Here is a 16542-nt window from a genome sequence, read left to right as displayed (position 1 = left end):
TATTCAATTTCTTTATTTTTACTTCAATTTCAGGTGATTTTAAGGGATGAAGATCTAAGAAATGAAAATCAAAGACAAAAACAAGGCATTATGTGAGCGTGCAAGGGGTTTGGTTGAATAGCTCATAGTAAGGCAGAGCCATAGAGAATTTAAAGTTTGGTGTCCTTAGAGCAGTGAATGAAGCTCCTCTCACAGTTGGGGCACTCGTGAGGCTTCCCTTACTGGTGGCTCTGATGGTGTTTGGTCAAGGTAGAGCTGTCAGTGAAGCTCTTCCCACACTCCCTAGTCTTTTAGGGCCTCTCTCCACTGTGGCTGTGCTGGTACCTGATGAGGCATTTGCTGAAGGTGAAGCTCTTCCCACACTCCCCCTACTTTTAAGACCTCTCCCCAATGTGGATGCACCGGTGCCTCATGAGGTTGGAGTTGTGTTTGAATCTCTTCCCGCAGTTGGTGCAGTGAAATGGCCTCTCCCCCGTGTGTGTGGGCTGATGGACAAGGAGTTCTGAGCTGGTCTGAAACCGCTTCCCACAGTCAGAACACTCGTAGGGACATTCCCCAGTGTGGATCTTCTGGTGGCGGATCAGGTGGGAGCTGTTGCTGAAGCCCTTCCCACATTCCAAGCACTTGTAGCGCTTCTCCCTGGTCTGAAGCCGCTGCTGCACCCCCAGGTCAGAGCACCGGTTGAACCTCTGTCTGCCTTCCCCGGCCTGGGTGGGTTTTAAGACCTCGGCCCTTGCTGTGTTGGTTTTGGAGCTTTTTCTCCTTCTTAGATATCTCTGTGGCTTTTCCTCTCTGCTCACTTCCGGTGCCTTGGAGCCGTTCAAAACGGCCTTTCCCACCAGGTTCTGCTGGGGGAATTTGTCCTCCGTGCTCAGCTCGGGGCCTGGGGCAGGAAGGAAAATGAGAGGAAGGAATAAGCAAAAGAAAGAAGGAGAGGAAGAAACAAAACCAAAAAGGAACAAGAAGAAGAAAGATGAAGAAGAAACAAAAAAAGAAAGAAAAGGAAGAAGGAGAAGAAGGAACACAAAAAGAAAGAAGTAGAAGAAGAAACAAGGAGGAGGAAGGGAGGAAGAAGAAAAGAGGAGAAGCAAATGGAGAAAAGAAGAAAATGAAGGAAAGGAAGCAACAAGAAGTAAAAAGAACACAGAGAGGAAGGGATAAAGGAAGAAGGAAAAGGAAGGAGGAGAAGTAGGAGAAAGATGGAGAAGGAAGTTGGAGAAGGAAGAAGGAGTAGGAAGGAATAAGGGAAACAAAGCAGGGAGAGGACGGAATGAGGACAAGAAGAACAAGATTAAGGAAATAGGAAAAGGAACAAGCAGAGGAAGAAGAAGGAACAAAGACAATGAGGAAAGGAATGAGAAAGGAGGAAAAGGAACATGCAGAGGAAGAAGAAGGAACAAAGACAATGAAGAAAGGAATGAGAAAGGAGGAAAAAGAACAATAAAAAGGAAAGAGAGGAATGAACAAAAAAAATAAACTAGGAAAGAGACAAAGGAAGAAAGCGGGGAAGAAAAAAAGCAGAAATAGGAAAGGAAAGGGAAGAAAAAGGAGGAGGAAGAAGGAGAAAAAAAAAGATGGAGAGGAGGGAAGGAGAGGAAGGAAGCACAGGCAGGGCATTTGCCTCCAGCCCACAGGGAAGGCCAAACACATCCCCGCACACCCGGCCCCGGCAGGACGGCGTTGGCAGCGGGGCTGTCCTGTAGCCGGGGCCATGCTGGGCTGGAAGATGCAGCACAAGAGAGGGGCAAAGGGGCACTGACTTCCTCCTCACCTGCCTGGGGGTCCTGGGGCATACTCCTCTTCCTCGCAGCCTCCTCCTCCATCCTGCCAAGCTTTGGAAAGGAGAAATCCTGTTTACTGGGGAAAAACAAGGTGTGAGTGCCTTGGGTTGGGGGTTCCTCCTGCCAAAGACCATCTCTAGAACTCGCTGAGCTTCTTGTGTCCATAAAAATCTCTAAAATTCCTAGATTCAGCCAAGAAAACACTGAGAGGAGCTCCTCCTCCCTGGCCTTTCCATTTTAGGGTTCTGGGGGTCCCCGCTGTCCTGGCTGCTGGGAGTCTCCTGTCTCTTGAGGGTCCTCCCTCTCCAGGCTGCCGGGGCTCCAGAAAACCCCTGCTCAGCCATTCTCAGGTTTCCTGTCCCCACACAACTTAATTCTATGACTCCAGGACAACCCTGACCTCCCTTTCCCACCCATTCCACCCATCCTACACTCCCTCTTCCTTTACCCTGCTATCCCCTGGACTCCCCTTTTCTGGGCACAGGGACCCCCTGGACCCACCAACTATTTCTCCCCACCCCAGTCCTGCCTTTCCTTCACCTTGGAACCCTCCTGATCTCCCACTCCCAGACACTGGGATGCCCCTGCACCCCCTTATCCTGCACCATTACTCCCCTGCACCCCTTTCCTGGCCATTCCACCTCTTCCAGCCCCCACACCTCCTGTTTTGGGGTTTTTTTTCCCACTCTGGGACCCCAGTACCCCTGTCATAGGTTCACCTAGGTGGGCCTAAATTTGGGCTTTTAACGTTCAGACTAGGCCTGGAGCTGTCAGCTGATTCGAGCTGAGCTGAGCTAACAGCTGACTTCCTCTAGCCAATAGTGGTTTATTCCATACCATTTAACGACATCATTTTCCAGCAAGTAGAAGTCAGCGTGGGAGTGGTTTGGTCAGTCACCCCACAGCATTCTTGCCAAGAGGACACACACGGTGCAGTCCCAGGAGAGATGGGGAGGACCAGGCCCAGCACTGGCCCAGCAGTTGTTTTGGGAAGTAAAATGTTTGTTGTGGGTTCTTCTCTTTCTGCTTGGGTCAGGCTCTCTGGGGACTGAGTCTTTTAAGATTATTTGGGGTTAAAATAGTGAGATTTGTGTGTGTACTGAGAAGTGAGAAATTCTTCCTTGCTGTTTCTAACTTGTGTGAGTGTATATTTGTACTTTGTTCTAATTGTCTCTTTCTTTCTGAAAAAATATATGTAGTTTTAGCATAAACTTGTCTTGAAGTTTTTTCCCTTCCCCTCTCTTTTCCTCCCTTTCCTCTCGGTTGGGAGGGAGGCTCTGACCCTGTACTTGGACGGTTGGCAGTTTGACAGCTCAAAACAAGAAAACCTACACTCCTGAATTTCGCAGACCACAGACCACTCCCCCGCCCTTTTTGGACCACTGGGCGACCCTTTCAATCCCCTTTTCTGGACACTCTGGGTCTCCCTACCCCATGATTCCCCTTCCCCTGACATTGGGGACTCCTGGACCCCCATTTCCTGGGCACAGAGTCCCCCTGGACCCCCCATTTCCCTTCTCCAAGCTGCTCCATCCCCCTTTCCTTGGACCTGTGGCCCCCTGAAAACCCCCTTCCCCAGCACTGTGTCCCTCCTGCACAACAAAGATTCAGCCCAAAAAAAGCCTCCCAGAAGTTCCTGCTCTCTGGTCTCTTCACTTTGGGCTTTGGGGAGTCTGCCCTAACAGGCTTGCTGGTGGCCCTACATGTATTGGGGGTCCACCCTCTCCAGGCTCCCTGTTTTACTGTCCCAGGGGGGTCCCTGAGCAACCCAAGCAGAGACTCAGGGCAAAAGCCACCCCTGGGACCCTCGGCATTCCTTGGAGGGGTTTGGAGGGCCCTGGAGTTGTTTTGGGAGGCCTGGGAGGGAGTTTTGGTGGCATCCTGAGATAGCTGGGGTAGGTCTGGAAGCGATTTTGGTGACCTGGTGTGGTTTGGAGGGACTGGGAGAAAGATTAGGGGGGTCTTGAAGTAGGTTGGGGGTCCTGGAGAGGTTTAGGGTGGTCTGGGAGGAATTTGAGGGAATTTGGGCAGGTCTAGGTGCCCTAGAAAGGGGGTTTGGCGAGCCTGTGGTGGTTTGGGGGGTCTGGGAGCTGAATTTAGGTGAGTATAAGGGCATTTTATGGGTCCTGGGAAGTTTAAAAGGTCTGGGAGAGGTTTGGGGGTCTCTGGGGGGTTTGAAAAGGCCAGGAGTGTTTCTGGGGCTCCGGAAAGCTCAGGGGGAGATTAAGGGCATCCTGGGAGTCCAAGGATGGGGGTGGGTGGGGTGTTTGGGGGTCTCAGAGGTATTTTCGGGGGGATTTAGGGCGTTCTGAGGTGGATCCCGGGGTGGGGGGAGGGGCTTACCTGGCTTCTTCACCTTCACAGCCAACAGGGCCCTGGGGGGGACCCAGGGGTCTGTGGGGGGTGGGCGGGTCGTGAGGGACCCCCAAAACCCGCCCCGAGTCGCCGAATGCTCCCCAAATGCTTCTGAATTTTCAGAAATAACCCGAAACTCGCAGCCATTTCCTTACTTCTCGAGGAAAGGCCGTTGAGTCCTGCCCTCCGTCTTAGCCGAATCTGATTGGGTGCTGCACCTGCCCTTCAGCGCATCCAGCTAATCAGCGTTCAGGAAGGCAGCGGGCAGTGACAGCACATGGAGTCCCGCGCCATTTTAGGCTTGTCCCGTACTTCAGCTCCCGTCATGGACGGCGGCATTGTTAAGGCCAATCATTGTCGGGACTACAACTCCCGTCTCCTCCCCGCCTAATCGGGTTGGTCCCAGCCGGTTTGCAGCCCCCGAAGTGCCCCCCGGACCCCAAACTGCCACAGAAGTGCCCGCAGGACCCCCAAGTGCTCTTCCAATACCCACTCAGGACCCCCAAATCACTTCCCCGGACCCCTAAGTGACCCCCAAGTTTATCCAGGACTCACAAGTGACCCCTAAAATCATAGAATCATAGAATCGATTGGGTTGGAAAAGACCTCCAAAATCATCGAGTCCAACCCTTGGTCCAACTCTAGTCCATTTACCAGATCATGGCACTCAGCGCCTCTTTGGACTCCCAGATTCCGTTGCTGGACACTCAAGTTACCCCCAAAGGGCCTTTGGACATTCAAGTTCTTTCCCAGGGCCCCAAAAATGCCCCTCAGACCCCAATGGGACCCTCAATTGCTCCTAAGTGCCTTCCAGGCCCCCAAATCCACCCCAACCCCCCCAAAGCCCCCCAGGCCCCCTTTCCCATGGGCCCCTTTCAAGGGATTTGGGGCTCCAAGGGGGCACTTGGGGGTCAGGGTGTGATATGGGGGCACTTGAGGGGCTGGTGAAGTGGGGAAGGGATTTTGCGTAGAATTAAGGGAATTTAGAATGGAATTCAGTGGATTTGAGGTTAAATTAAGAGAGGTTGGGTGGAAATAAAGGAATTTGGGGTGGCATTAAATAATCCTAATGTGAAATTAAGGGGATTTTTTGTGGACTTTTAGGTATTTGGGATGAAATACTAGGGATTGTAAGAGGGATTAAGGTATTTTTGAGTTGAGTTAAAAGATTTGGCGTGGAATTAGGGATACTTTGGGTAGAAATAAGGAAATTTCCAATGGAATTAAGAGGATTTGAGGTGGACATTAAGAGATTTGGGGAATTTTAAGTGGAATTAAAGGAATTTGGGGTGCAATAAGTGGTATTGGGGGATTTTAGATGGAATTATAAAAATTCTGGGTGACATTAATGTTGATCTTCAGCAGAATTATGGGGATTTATGTTGAAATTGTGGATTTGGGAAGAAATGAGAGGTTTTTTTGACGAATTAAGGGAATTTTGGGTGGAATTCAAGGGATTTAGGGTAAAATAAGCAGAATTGTGATGGGTGTATAGGGATTTTGAGGTGGAATTAAGGTAACTGTGAGGAGAAACATCATGGTATGAGGTGAAAATCATGGCATGTTTCGGTGGAATTATTGAATTTTGGGTAGAATAAAGGTGACTTTTGGTGAAATCTTGAGGATTTGGGGTAAAAGTAAGTGGATTAGGGATGAAAACTGGGGACACTAAAAGGGATTAAGAGACTATTGAGTGACATAAGGGATTTCGGGTGGAATTAGAGATCTCGATGCCACCAGAAGAAATGATGGAATGGAGCAGGTGAGATTTTTGGGGGCATAAACTCAACAAAACTGCTCTTCCCAATGAATTCCCAACTTTTGTCTATGTCTTGATGGATGTTCCTCTCCCTGCATTCAGTCAAGTGCCCATAAGGAACGAGGAGGGTGTGGAAACCACCAGCTAGGTGTGTTCCCAATGTGGATCACTGGGAATTTGGGTCACCAGGTTGTTCCCAATGCTCCAGGTGCAGGAGGACTCCCAGCACAAAATAAAAGACACCAAAGCACAGCTGAGGTAGAAAAGCAAATTTATTGGTGAGCAAAGCAAATGGATCCTGTTCCTTGGCACAGCAAACAGCACATCCCCACCCCTGCAATCTCCCCAGGCCGCGTGCCAGGACCAGTAGGTGCAGCAGCACTGACGGCAGGGCAGGCAGGAAGTGCCCCTTCAGGCCGTGCCCTGCACCAAACCAGGCCCAGCTGGGCCTCCTCACCCCCAGCTCAGCCCACCCCTCCTGTATGCTCTCTCTGCAGGGCAGCTTTGCCAGCTGCAGCACCAGCCCCTGCGTGGCCATCGCACCAGCCCAGGCTGCAGCAGCTCAAGGGGCTGACTCCAGGACAACAACGGCTCTGCTCCTTATCCTTCCTGGGGCACAGGCCGAGCTCTCAGCACTTCCAGCTCACACTGATGGGTCTTTCTCCAGGCCTCAGTTCTCCACAGGCAAACTCTGCAGTGTTTTCTCACACCACATCGACGAGCACAACCACAGACCAACCATGACAGGCCCAGACATGGCTCTACTCCCTGACACACATCCTCCTCAGAATACAAAGCTTCCTCTGCTTCTGGGGATTGGGAGGATAAGGTTTAGCCATAGTCTGTTCTATTTGCATTCATTACAGTTTGTCACATGATTATGGAGCACAAACACAGGCTGGGTGAAGAATGGATTGGGAGCAGCCCTGAGGAGAAGGACTTGGGGCTGGTGATGGATGAGAAGCTCAGGCAGCCCTACTTGGCTGGGCAGGGAAGCCACTGGCAAGAGCCCAGTTGTCCCTGAGCATCCCAGCATGGGCAGTAGCTCCTCTGGGCCAGCGAGGGGCTAGGAGAGGGCTCTGGGGCAGTGTCAGAGCCCAGAGGGACCCCCCAGCAGAGACCAGATGTAAATCCAGTGTGCTGGTTGGACCTGTTGGCAGCTGCCTGTCTCTCACTGAGAACTTGCTGGGCTCTCCCTCATTCAATCTCCTTTCAGAATGGGATTTTGGGAACAGATCTGAAGCCTCACTGCAGGTTCCCCTTTACTCTTGCAGCCCCTGACACTGCAGGTGTGACAATGATCGGCTGAGCAGAATTTCTGGGCTTCCATGAAACCACAAGCAGATACATCCAAAATAGGCAGTTCACAAAGACATTTCTGGAACAGATCTGATTTCTGTTACTAAAAATTTATGCTGTATAAATTTCATTTTTTCATTTTTCCACCTGAATTTTATCAGTAAAATTGCAATTGCCTCTTTCAATCAGTGTCATCCACAGTGTATTTGTGTCTTGGTTTGAGATAAGCAACTGCCAACCCCCCCAAGCACAGAGAGAAAAGCCTCCCTCCTAACACCAGGGAAAGGGAGGAAAAGAGAGGGGAAAGAAAAAAAACACTTCAAACTGCATTTATACTAAATCTACATATATTTTTCACAGAAAGAAAGAGACAATAACAATTAGAAGAGAGTAAAAATATACACTCACACAAGTTTGCAACAACAAGTTCCCCACCTCAACTTCTTAACGAACACACAAATTCTACTGTCCTAACTACACATTACTTAAGAAGAAGCTTATTCCCCAGGGAGACAAACCCAAGCAGAAAGGAAAGACCCAGAACAACACATTTTACTTTCCTGAGATACCCTGTGAGCCAGTGGTGGGCCTGGTCCTCTCCATTCCCCCTGGGACAGCATCGTGCGTCCTCCCAAGAGGAGGGCTGAGAAGCCACTGCCTTAACCATTCCCACACTGGTTCCTACTTCCCTGGTGATGATGTCATAATGTGGTATGGAATACAAAATTACTGGCTAGAAGAGGTCAGCTGTTAGCTCAGCCCAGCTCAAGTCAGCTGACAGCTTCAGCCTAGTCCACACTTCAGAGCCCAAATCTAGGCCCACCTAGGTGAACCCATAACATTTTGTGACAGTGAACTCAGTGTTTTTGTCTCAGGTGTAGCCATCAGCAGACATTGGAATGCCCACAAGCCCCTGAGCACTAAATCAAGGAGAGTGAGGGCCATACAGGCCTCATTTGCAGCACTCAAACACAGCCCTGTTGCTGGTGCTCTTGAAATAGAATAAAATTCCAGAGGCCAATGCAAAAATTGCCTCTGTAGTGTCAAATAAAATTAAAATATCCACCCTCCCCTCCTAGATGGACCTCTGACCAACAGTTCCTGCCCACTCCTGTGCTGCTTGCTCCTGAGTGACCTTGCTGTCAGGTCCTGAACAGATCTTTTCAAGGGTTCCTTGTTGAGAAACTACACCCTGACACCTTTGTTTTCACCAGAAATGTGTGAGAAAGGGCAGTGCTGGTGCCACTCAGGGCAGGGTTGAACACTGGGGTGACTTGGCAGCTCCGTCTGCACCGTGTGTGCCACCTGCATTCCTTGGAGACATATTTCTGCCCAAATGGAACACAACAGTGGCCTGTTGGACATGCTGCCCCCAAAGGGGTAACTCTGAACATTTAGAATAAAACAATGACTCCTCCCAAGAGCCAAGCAAAGCTTGTAGCTGTTTCCTAAAAGCATCATGTGTGGTGTCCCCAGTTGTGTCTCTGGGCAGGGTCTGTAGGGGCTGCTTTGTGCAGGGCAGCCCTGGGGGCCCTTTGCCCACGGGCAGGGCTGCCCTTTTGGGGTCGGGGCTTTAGTTCTTTGTTTTCCAGGAGCCACTGGGAGTCCCTGAGCCGGGATAGGGATTGTGGGCAGGGCTGGCAGGGACAGGCTGTGGTGCCTGTGACACACAAGGGCAGTGTCCCCACGGGGCAGCTCTGCAGGGCCAGCAGATCCCACTGCCCCAGAGCAGCCTGTGCTGTGGGTGGGTTCAACACAGGGAGAGACTGTTTTAGGCCTGGTTTAGGACTGGTTGAGGGATGGTTTTGGCCTTCCCTTATTCCTACATGTAGTGGTTTTAGCTAGGACACTACACAACCACTAGTCTCCCTGTGGTTTATATTTAAATTTAATTTGCAGCACTGGAAACTCCTCTTGGTGTCAACACAGAGGGAATCCCTGGGTATTTGCAAGCACCATCAGGGTGGAGACCTGCAGCAGCTCAGCCATCAAGCCCACAGCAATCAGCCCCTGCTGGCATCTCTCCCCTCCTGCCCTTTAGGGATTGCCACTTCCCAGGAGCTGCTCCCTGCTGGAAATAGAGGGGGAATCTGTTCCAGCCCCTGCCTGGAGCTAGGTTCTCATGAATTTGGGGGAGGTTTATCATGGACTCAAAGGGGGTTTATCCATTTTGGATGCCTCACCTTGTCCCTGCAGCAGCCACACCACGATGCCCACCAGGACCAGTGTTCCAACCCCTCCAGCTCCCAGCAGAGCCCAGAGACAGTGAGGACCTGCAAGGGGACCATACAGGGAGTGAGGGAGGCAGCAGCTCATCTTCTTCTGTGCTCCCTGCTTTGCTTTTAATGCTCTGCCTCAGCTACAGGTCCGCACATCCCTCTGCTCAGCGAGGAAACCTTCCAAGGCCTAGAAAACCCACAAGGTGCCTCTTTGTTCACTTGTCCCAGCAAAGCGGCAGAGCCTCGGAGCTCAGTCTCTCCCTCTCCTGCCCTGAGCTGCACCCAGAGGTCTTTTGGGGATGGGGAGGCCCCCAAGCCAAGCCCTGGGGATGTTTGGAGTGATTCCAGAGGTGGCTGCAGGGCTCCCCCAGCCTTGCTGAGCAGGTGAAGCCCTGCACGGTTTCAGTAGGCAATGGCTATATTTTCCATCTTTCCCAAGGGAATGGGGTGAGAAGAACAAAACCTGCTCATTCCAACACTGTGCCCCAGGCTGGGGGTGGGCAAAGAACCCTCTTGAAGGCAAAGCATTGGTTTGTGGCCACCTGCAGCTCAGGAAAAGGCACACAAGGTCCTTTTCTTCCCCAGGATTTCCTGCAGGGGAAGGATCCAGCCCCATCAGGGTCATTGGTCCCTCCAAACCCGTCCCCACAAGCAGAGGCCCCCTGTGATGGGGCAGAGGGGCCAAGGGACGTCACTCACCGGGGCTCCTCCGAGGCACAGCAGGGCTGGCACAGATGGTGGTCAGTGCCCTGTTCCTGCCCCTGAGAAATTGGTGTCCTAGTTCAGCAGGAGGGACCAGCTAACCCTGTGTGGGGGTGATCAAGGCTGTGTATTCTACCCCCTCTATTCATTCCCCAAGGACAATGGACCATTAGCAGCAGCTGCCCAGGGAGCCATTATCACCTTCACACCCAGCCTGAGGGGGGCAGAGCTGGTAATGGGACATCAACAGTTCAATACCCCCTGGCTCCCAGAGTTAATCACCCATTGTGTGAGTCCCTGCTGTAATGGTTTGATCCATGGCTTCCTCAGTAACCATTGTATCTAAGGAAGTTACAAGTATTCCACATGTGTCTTCCACGTAGCAGTGGGGGAGTGGTTTGGGTTGCTGTTTCCCTTCCTTGGCTGAGGAGCTGGTGGGAGGTTGTTGGAGTCTGATCCCTCCGGTCCCTGGTGGTTCTTCTGTCCTGGGTGAGATTGTTTCATTCTTGTTCCCTTTCCATGAGGTTTTTAATTGTGTTTGTTTTGATTCATTCAGTTTCTTTAGGTTGAGTTGGTGTCTTCCCTATTTTCCGGCTAATCAGTCCCCTTTTCTCCCTTCCCCTCTCCCCTGGGGAGTGGGATCCTATGTATTGTGTATACAGTGTGGTTTGTAAATGTTAGTAAATATAATTTATTCTTTTTATTCAGTTCAGTTTCTTTAGAGTGCATGTCTTTTCTGTTTTTTTTTCCTTTCCTTTGCTGGGAAGGTTATGGGAGGGGGAAGGGGGGCCAATCCAGGGTTGGCAGCAGCTAGGCCAAACCTGCGACATTATTGGAGGTTCCACCGAGATCCTGACCTTGGATTGTTTTGTAAATAGCTCTCTGTTTAGAGAACAGTGTCTGGGAGAACTGCCAACTGAAGTGGTATTATCAAAACAATCACAGTGAAGGCAGCCAAGAGTATCTTGTTGATATAAACAAGGTTTTTGTTTGGGAACAGAGGACTCAGGCATAAGGTAAACAATAGAAAGAATGGTTTTCACCCTTTTTAGCAAATACCTGAGAGGTACCAGAGGAGGTCAGTCCAACCATGCTGGCATGGCCTGGCAGTCTCTTGTAGTGAAAGGCCTCCTGTTAAGTGTCTTTCTATTCCTTTACATACTGATGGTGCTAATGCTTACTCCCACTCTGAGAGGTCTCCTAGGGACATACCTAGGTCTGCCTGATAATTGTCATCCATGTAAGGCCCTCCTGAATCTTGGCATTAAAGACTTGTTGACATGTGACATTAAAGGCCTGTTAAATTATGACATTAATGGACTATTGAGAGAGATCCCTACTGTTACAATTGGTCCCAGTTATTACCTAAATTGTATTGTGACAGCACTAGTGTTTATGAAAGTAATGAAACTGTTGTATAAGATTGGAAGAATGCTGGCACTTTGTTGTTTCCCTTGTTTCAGACCTAAGAAAGGCTATGCCTCTGGGGGACTCGCTGGAACTTTGGAAGGGGCTTTGGACAGGCCAGTCCCTGGGTGGGATGGGACTTGGTTGGATCTCGGTAAAGTGCTAGGGCGTATCTCACCCTCTGTTTATTGGAAGTTCACGTCAGAACAAGTGTGTGACTCTGCTGAGGTGGCCCGCTGTTTATCAGAAGAGTGTTTTTCCTACAAGGACCCGTGTATGCAAGTCTCTGCTTTGTGTTGGGGCCTGGCTAGTGCTTATCGATGTGCCATGGACTACTGTCAATGGCTTGAGGACAGGATAGAATATGGAGATATGCCATCCGAGACCCGTGTAGTCCCCGTTCAGACTACCGAAAGTGGAGTCCAAACACAGCATGAGGTCAAGGCTGTTTCTGTAGAGACCCAAACTGAAGTAGCTGAAACTAATACAGCCTCCATCCGCTCTGTAGAAACCCAGACTCAAGCTGCAGACCCGGACATGGCTACCTCCGCTGTCCCTGCTAAAACTACAGTTGAAACTCAGACTCAAACGGAGGCCAACAAAGCCCCCGTTCACTCTGTACAGACCCAAACTCAAGTAGCTGAAGCTAATACAGCCTCTGTTTGCTCAGTAGAAACCCAAACTCAGGCTTCAAATCTGGACAAGGCTATTTCTGCTGTCCCTGCTACAACCACAGCTGAAACTCAGACGCAGGCTGAAGCAAATACAGTCTCTGTTTGCTCGACAGAAACCCAAACTCAGGCTGCAAATCTGGACAAAGCCATTTCTGCTGTCCCCGCTACAACCACGGCTGAAACCCGGACGCAAGCTGAAGCTAATACAACTTCCAGTTGCTCTGTAGAAATTCAGACTCAAGCTGTAGATCTGGAGGTTGCCATCTCTATTAAGCCTGCTAAGACCACAGTTGAAGCTCAGACTCAGGCCGACGTCGATACAGTTTCTATTCGCTCTGTGGAAACTCAGACTCAAGCTGTAGATCTGGAAGCGGCCATTCCTAGGAGCAGCAGGACCTCGACAGGAGGAGATCACCGCTCTCGCCCAGACCACAGCCCTCACCTGCACCAACAGGTTTTTCATTTCCTTTTTCTCTGGACTTGGGGGAACCACAGGGGTCTCAGCACAAGGGCAAACAAACCCCCTTGGGTTTGTGCCCCAGGACACTGGGTTAAACTGCTGGGGTTTTGTGAGTTGAAAGCAATTTCCCTTTTGTGTCAGTGTTGTTATTGTAATATTATTATTAAATTTTAGCTCTGACTTATAATCTCTCTCGTGGTGAGTTCATTTCCCCTGCTGGTTCGCCTTTAAACCAGCACATCTTTTGGCACCCAACGTGGGGCCACGAGAGAGAAGTCAGAATTACAATTTCATTTTGTGTATTTGGATACAGAAAACTCCCTGACTACAATGTTGCTTGATGTATTCATGTGGATGGTGTATCTGGGCCTGTTCATATTTCAACACATGGGGAACCATGTGCCTATTTTGATGCTCTCTTTAATACCAGGGAGAAGTGTCACAAGCCTGCTCTAGCGGAGACTGCACACACCAATGTGATGTAAAGCAAATCCCAAGTTTATTCAAAAACACAGGTATATATGACCTCAAGTGACCCTGCCCCAGATGCGGTGGTCTGACTCCAATTGGTTGAGGTTGGAAACATGTCCTTTTAAGGTGAAAACGAAACTTGTAAGGTGGTCCTTCAGACCCACTAAAATCAGGGGCTGCAACATCTCCCCCTTTTGTTTCAAAGAACAAAGCAAAAATGCAAACAACAGAATACACATCATGCATATTGCAACTTGAACAGAAAGGCTGAAAATTTTGAAAATTGAGAAATAACATTTTGAAAATCTTAAATTTTGCTACTTCAAGACTTAATAGGGTATTTTGCGGGTTACACATCCCTACCTCCCCCTCTCTTTTCAAAATAGACTTTTGGAAGGAGGTACAGTAACGTTTGTAAACTCACACAAACCAATACATGACACAAGACACGTATGTTTGGAATTTGCAAACTTACAACTAGTGCAAAACAAGAAACTTTTCTTTCACGCGTGAAATTGTGGGCTTTTTGTGCAGTCGTCACTGCACAAACCACTGTAAACAAACAACAAATTTTATTAAACTTTGTGCAAAGTGTTCAAGAGTGCAGAGTGACTTAACTTAGTAAAGAAGCAAGTTCAGTCCAGCTGAACTAAATCTCCTTATGTTCAAGGTCTATTCTCAGAACTTCTGTGTGGCCATCACAGAGGTTTGAGAGTGAAGCTTTGATTTTTAGTCCTTATACACTCTTGGTAAAGCAGTAAACAAGTGTGAATTCACAGAGGAAATTCACAAAGGCTAAACATAACCAACACTGAAAGAGACTAAGTACTGATGATCTTACGCTCTCCAGAACATGTTCAGCAGCTTAGGGGGGCAGGTATCCTTACCCCTACAGCCTGCTGGGCAACTTGGCAGTGCAATAAGCTCAAAACTGCACTTTAACTGAAAATTTTACAGAATTTCAAAATATAGGCTAAACAACATGCTAACTTGAACTGGACTGTTCTTGTTTGATTGGACAGTTAATGAGTAGTCCTGCAAATAAGAACAATCAAACAAATCATAATAACAACTAGGATCAACACTCCTTGAATCAGTGCTGCTTCTTGCCAGGTTATTAGGCTTAGGGAATGAACCCATTTCTTTAAAGGAGAAATGTTAGCTGTTAGCTTGTCAGGATTATTTTTCACTGCTTGTGCTTCTTTGGAGTGTTTGCTTAATTCTGTGGAACATATTCCTTTAAACTCATCACATTGGTAACCATGAATCATCAACAAGAATCTTAGGGCTTCTCTGTTTTGTAATACTGCTTGTTCTATCCTATCAGCGTCTGTTGAGAAATCATTAAGCATTTTGGCAATGGTGTTTAGTTGTTCCTGCACCCAGTAGTTAAGCATTTGCACTAAACGTAATGCTCTGTCTACACCAACTGGGGAAAAAACTGCTGCTAGCAAATTTCTTGTATCACTCCAATGTTCTATGGTGTTTTCCTCAGCTTGAGGACTAGACCACTTAACATGCTCTTGTATTGATTGTGTAAATTTGGTCAGCTGGCCTAAGTAACAAGGTCCACTTTTTACCTGGGCAGGTATTCCAGGCCATGCTCTATTACCACAAATTAAGAAATATCCAGGAGGCAACGCTCTTCTCTGGTTACCTTTTGTGTGAACCAATCTTGTTTTGGGGTAACTTGTATTTTGTGAACCAATAACATTCCAACACCAACTGCTATTGGTGTAACTCTTATTATGAGGAGTGACATCTGTGCTTCCCACAGGAAAATATTGCTGTGACCAGTGTTTGTTTGACCATTCAGATACACTAGAATGCACAGGGTGAAATTCAACACATGACTCATTTCCAGGGAGAGCTCCTACTAACCTTAGCTCTTGCGGATCTCTCTCTAAGGAAGTATTCAATTGCCATATGATGTCTGCTATGGTTTCTCCAGTACCACTGCAGGACACCTTTGCTTCCTCAATACCAAAAGGAATGAAATCTTTGATATTATGATAAGGTATTCCTATAAGGCACACTTTGTTTGGTTCTCCTGCTTTAACCATGTTATCTGATCAGAAATTTTTTAGATTTGCCTGTTGAGAAAGCACTATCCATACATTTTGATTAGTAACAGCAACAAGACAGGTTACAAATGCAAGAGATACACTTAGATACTCTCTGGATTTAACTACCTTTTGAATTATGGTGGCTAGAGGCTTTTCATCTGGCTTCACCATAGCTGTGAAGGCTTCTGAAATGGTCTTTTGAGTTACCAGAGGCTTCCCTGTTCTAGGAAGGTTAGAAAAGACAGCTAAAGCAGAATTTTTGGATCTTTCAAATCCCTTTTTTACTACATCATGATCCCCAGCTCCCGCCAGCATGTCCCAAACAGAGGCTTCTTTGTGTGTTGCTCTCCATTCTGGGATACAGCTGGTGTGTGTGGCTGTCGATGATGGAGGCTGCAGGTACCAGGTTGCCGGCGCAGGGGCAGTCTCTACCGGCGCGGGGGGTTCCCGTGCTGGTGTTGGCAGCTGTGGGCTGCGCACGGCTATCGGGGAGGGAGTCCCCGCTGGTGCTGCAGAGCTTGTGTCCTGCGCGACTGACGCTGTGGGAACTCGCTCTCGAGACCCTTGCTCTGTGGGTGGCACGCAGTGAAGGGAACTTTCAGGGGGAGCTCCGCGGGCTCCGCTCCACTGGGGAGGAGTCTCTCCCCTCTCCATGAAGCGGTCGATCCACGCTGAAGGTGGTGGGGGTGGCGCAGGAACTGATCCGCCCCCGGAGCGGGCGAATTCGGAGCTGACCCCGGCCCCTGCGGGCTGCGGGGGACTCGCGCCTGGCGCATGCGCTGTGATTGGCAGGCAGTAGGGAGGGGGGTTGGGCGGTCCTGGCGCCTCGTGGTAAGGGCGCGCCGTTCCTTTGTTTGATTTCGCGGGCTTTGCCATCACGCGGTCTCTCTGTTTTCCTGGCCACGCGGTTATGGCGGGCGGCTGTAGCCCTGTTGGAATGTCTGCCACGGCAGCCTTCTGTCGCAACGGAGCGACTCCGGCGTACTCGCGGGGCGGCGGGGAGCGTGGCGGCGGGGCGACCCCAGCCCCGAGGTACCCGCAGGGCATTGGCGGCGGTGGCGGTGGAGCCGGCCCCGAAGGTGGATGGACAGGGGAAGAGAAACTCCAAGGGGTTTGTCTCCCCCTCCACATGTCTCTCTCGGCTGAGGGCATTCCCCATCGCGCCTTCTCGGAGTTAGGATTTAAATAAAACTCACTCACGGTTTGGTTTTCTGCGGCGTGTCTCGTGGGGTTCCAAGGTTGCTGCTGAGGTCCGGCCGCTTCTACAGCGGCAGCCGGTGGTCTCATTTGCTGTGAGTTGTAAGGCGGTGCAAAGACGACTTCTTGGCTTTTTGCCGTGACGAACGGCG

General features: G+C 49.7%; 1 pseudogene; it reads right to left on the bottom strand.

Annotated features, from left to right (window-relative positions):
• Positions 1–290: 290 nt before the first annotated feature.
• The window catches only part of LOC139682997 (zinc finger protein 436-like), a 50184-nt pseudogene continuing 33932 nt past the window's right edge, over positions 291–16542 (bottom strand).

The sequence above is a fragment of the Pithys albifrons genome, chromosome 26, assembly GCF_047495875.1.
Source record: "Pithys albifrons albifrons isolate INPA30051 chromosome 26, PitAlb_v1, whole genome shotgun sequence".
NCBI lineage: Eukaryota > Metazoa > Chordata > Aves > Passeriformes > Thamnophilidae > Pithys > Pithys albifrons.
Note: the sequence above shows the minus strand (reverse complement) of the source record. Positions and strands in the feature narration are given on the sequence as shown.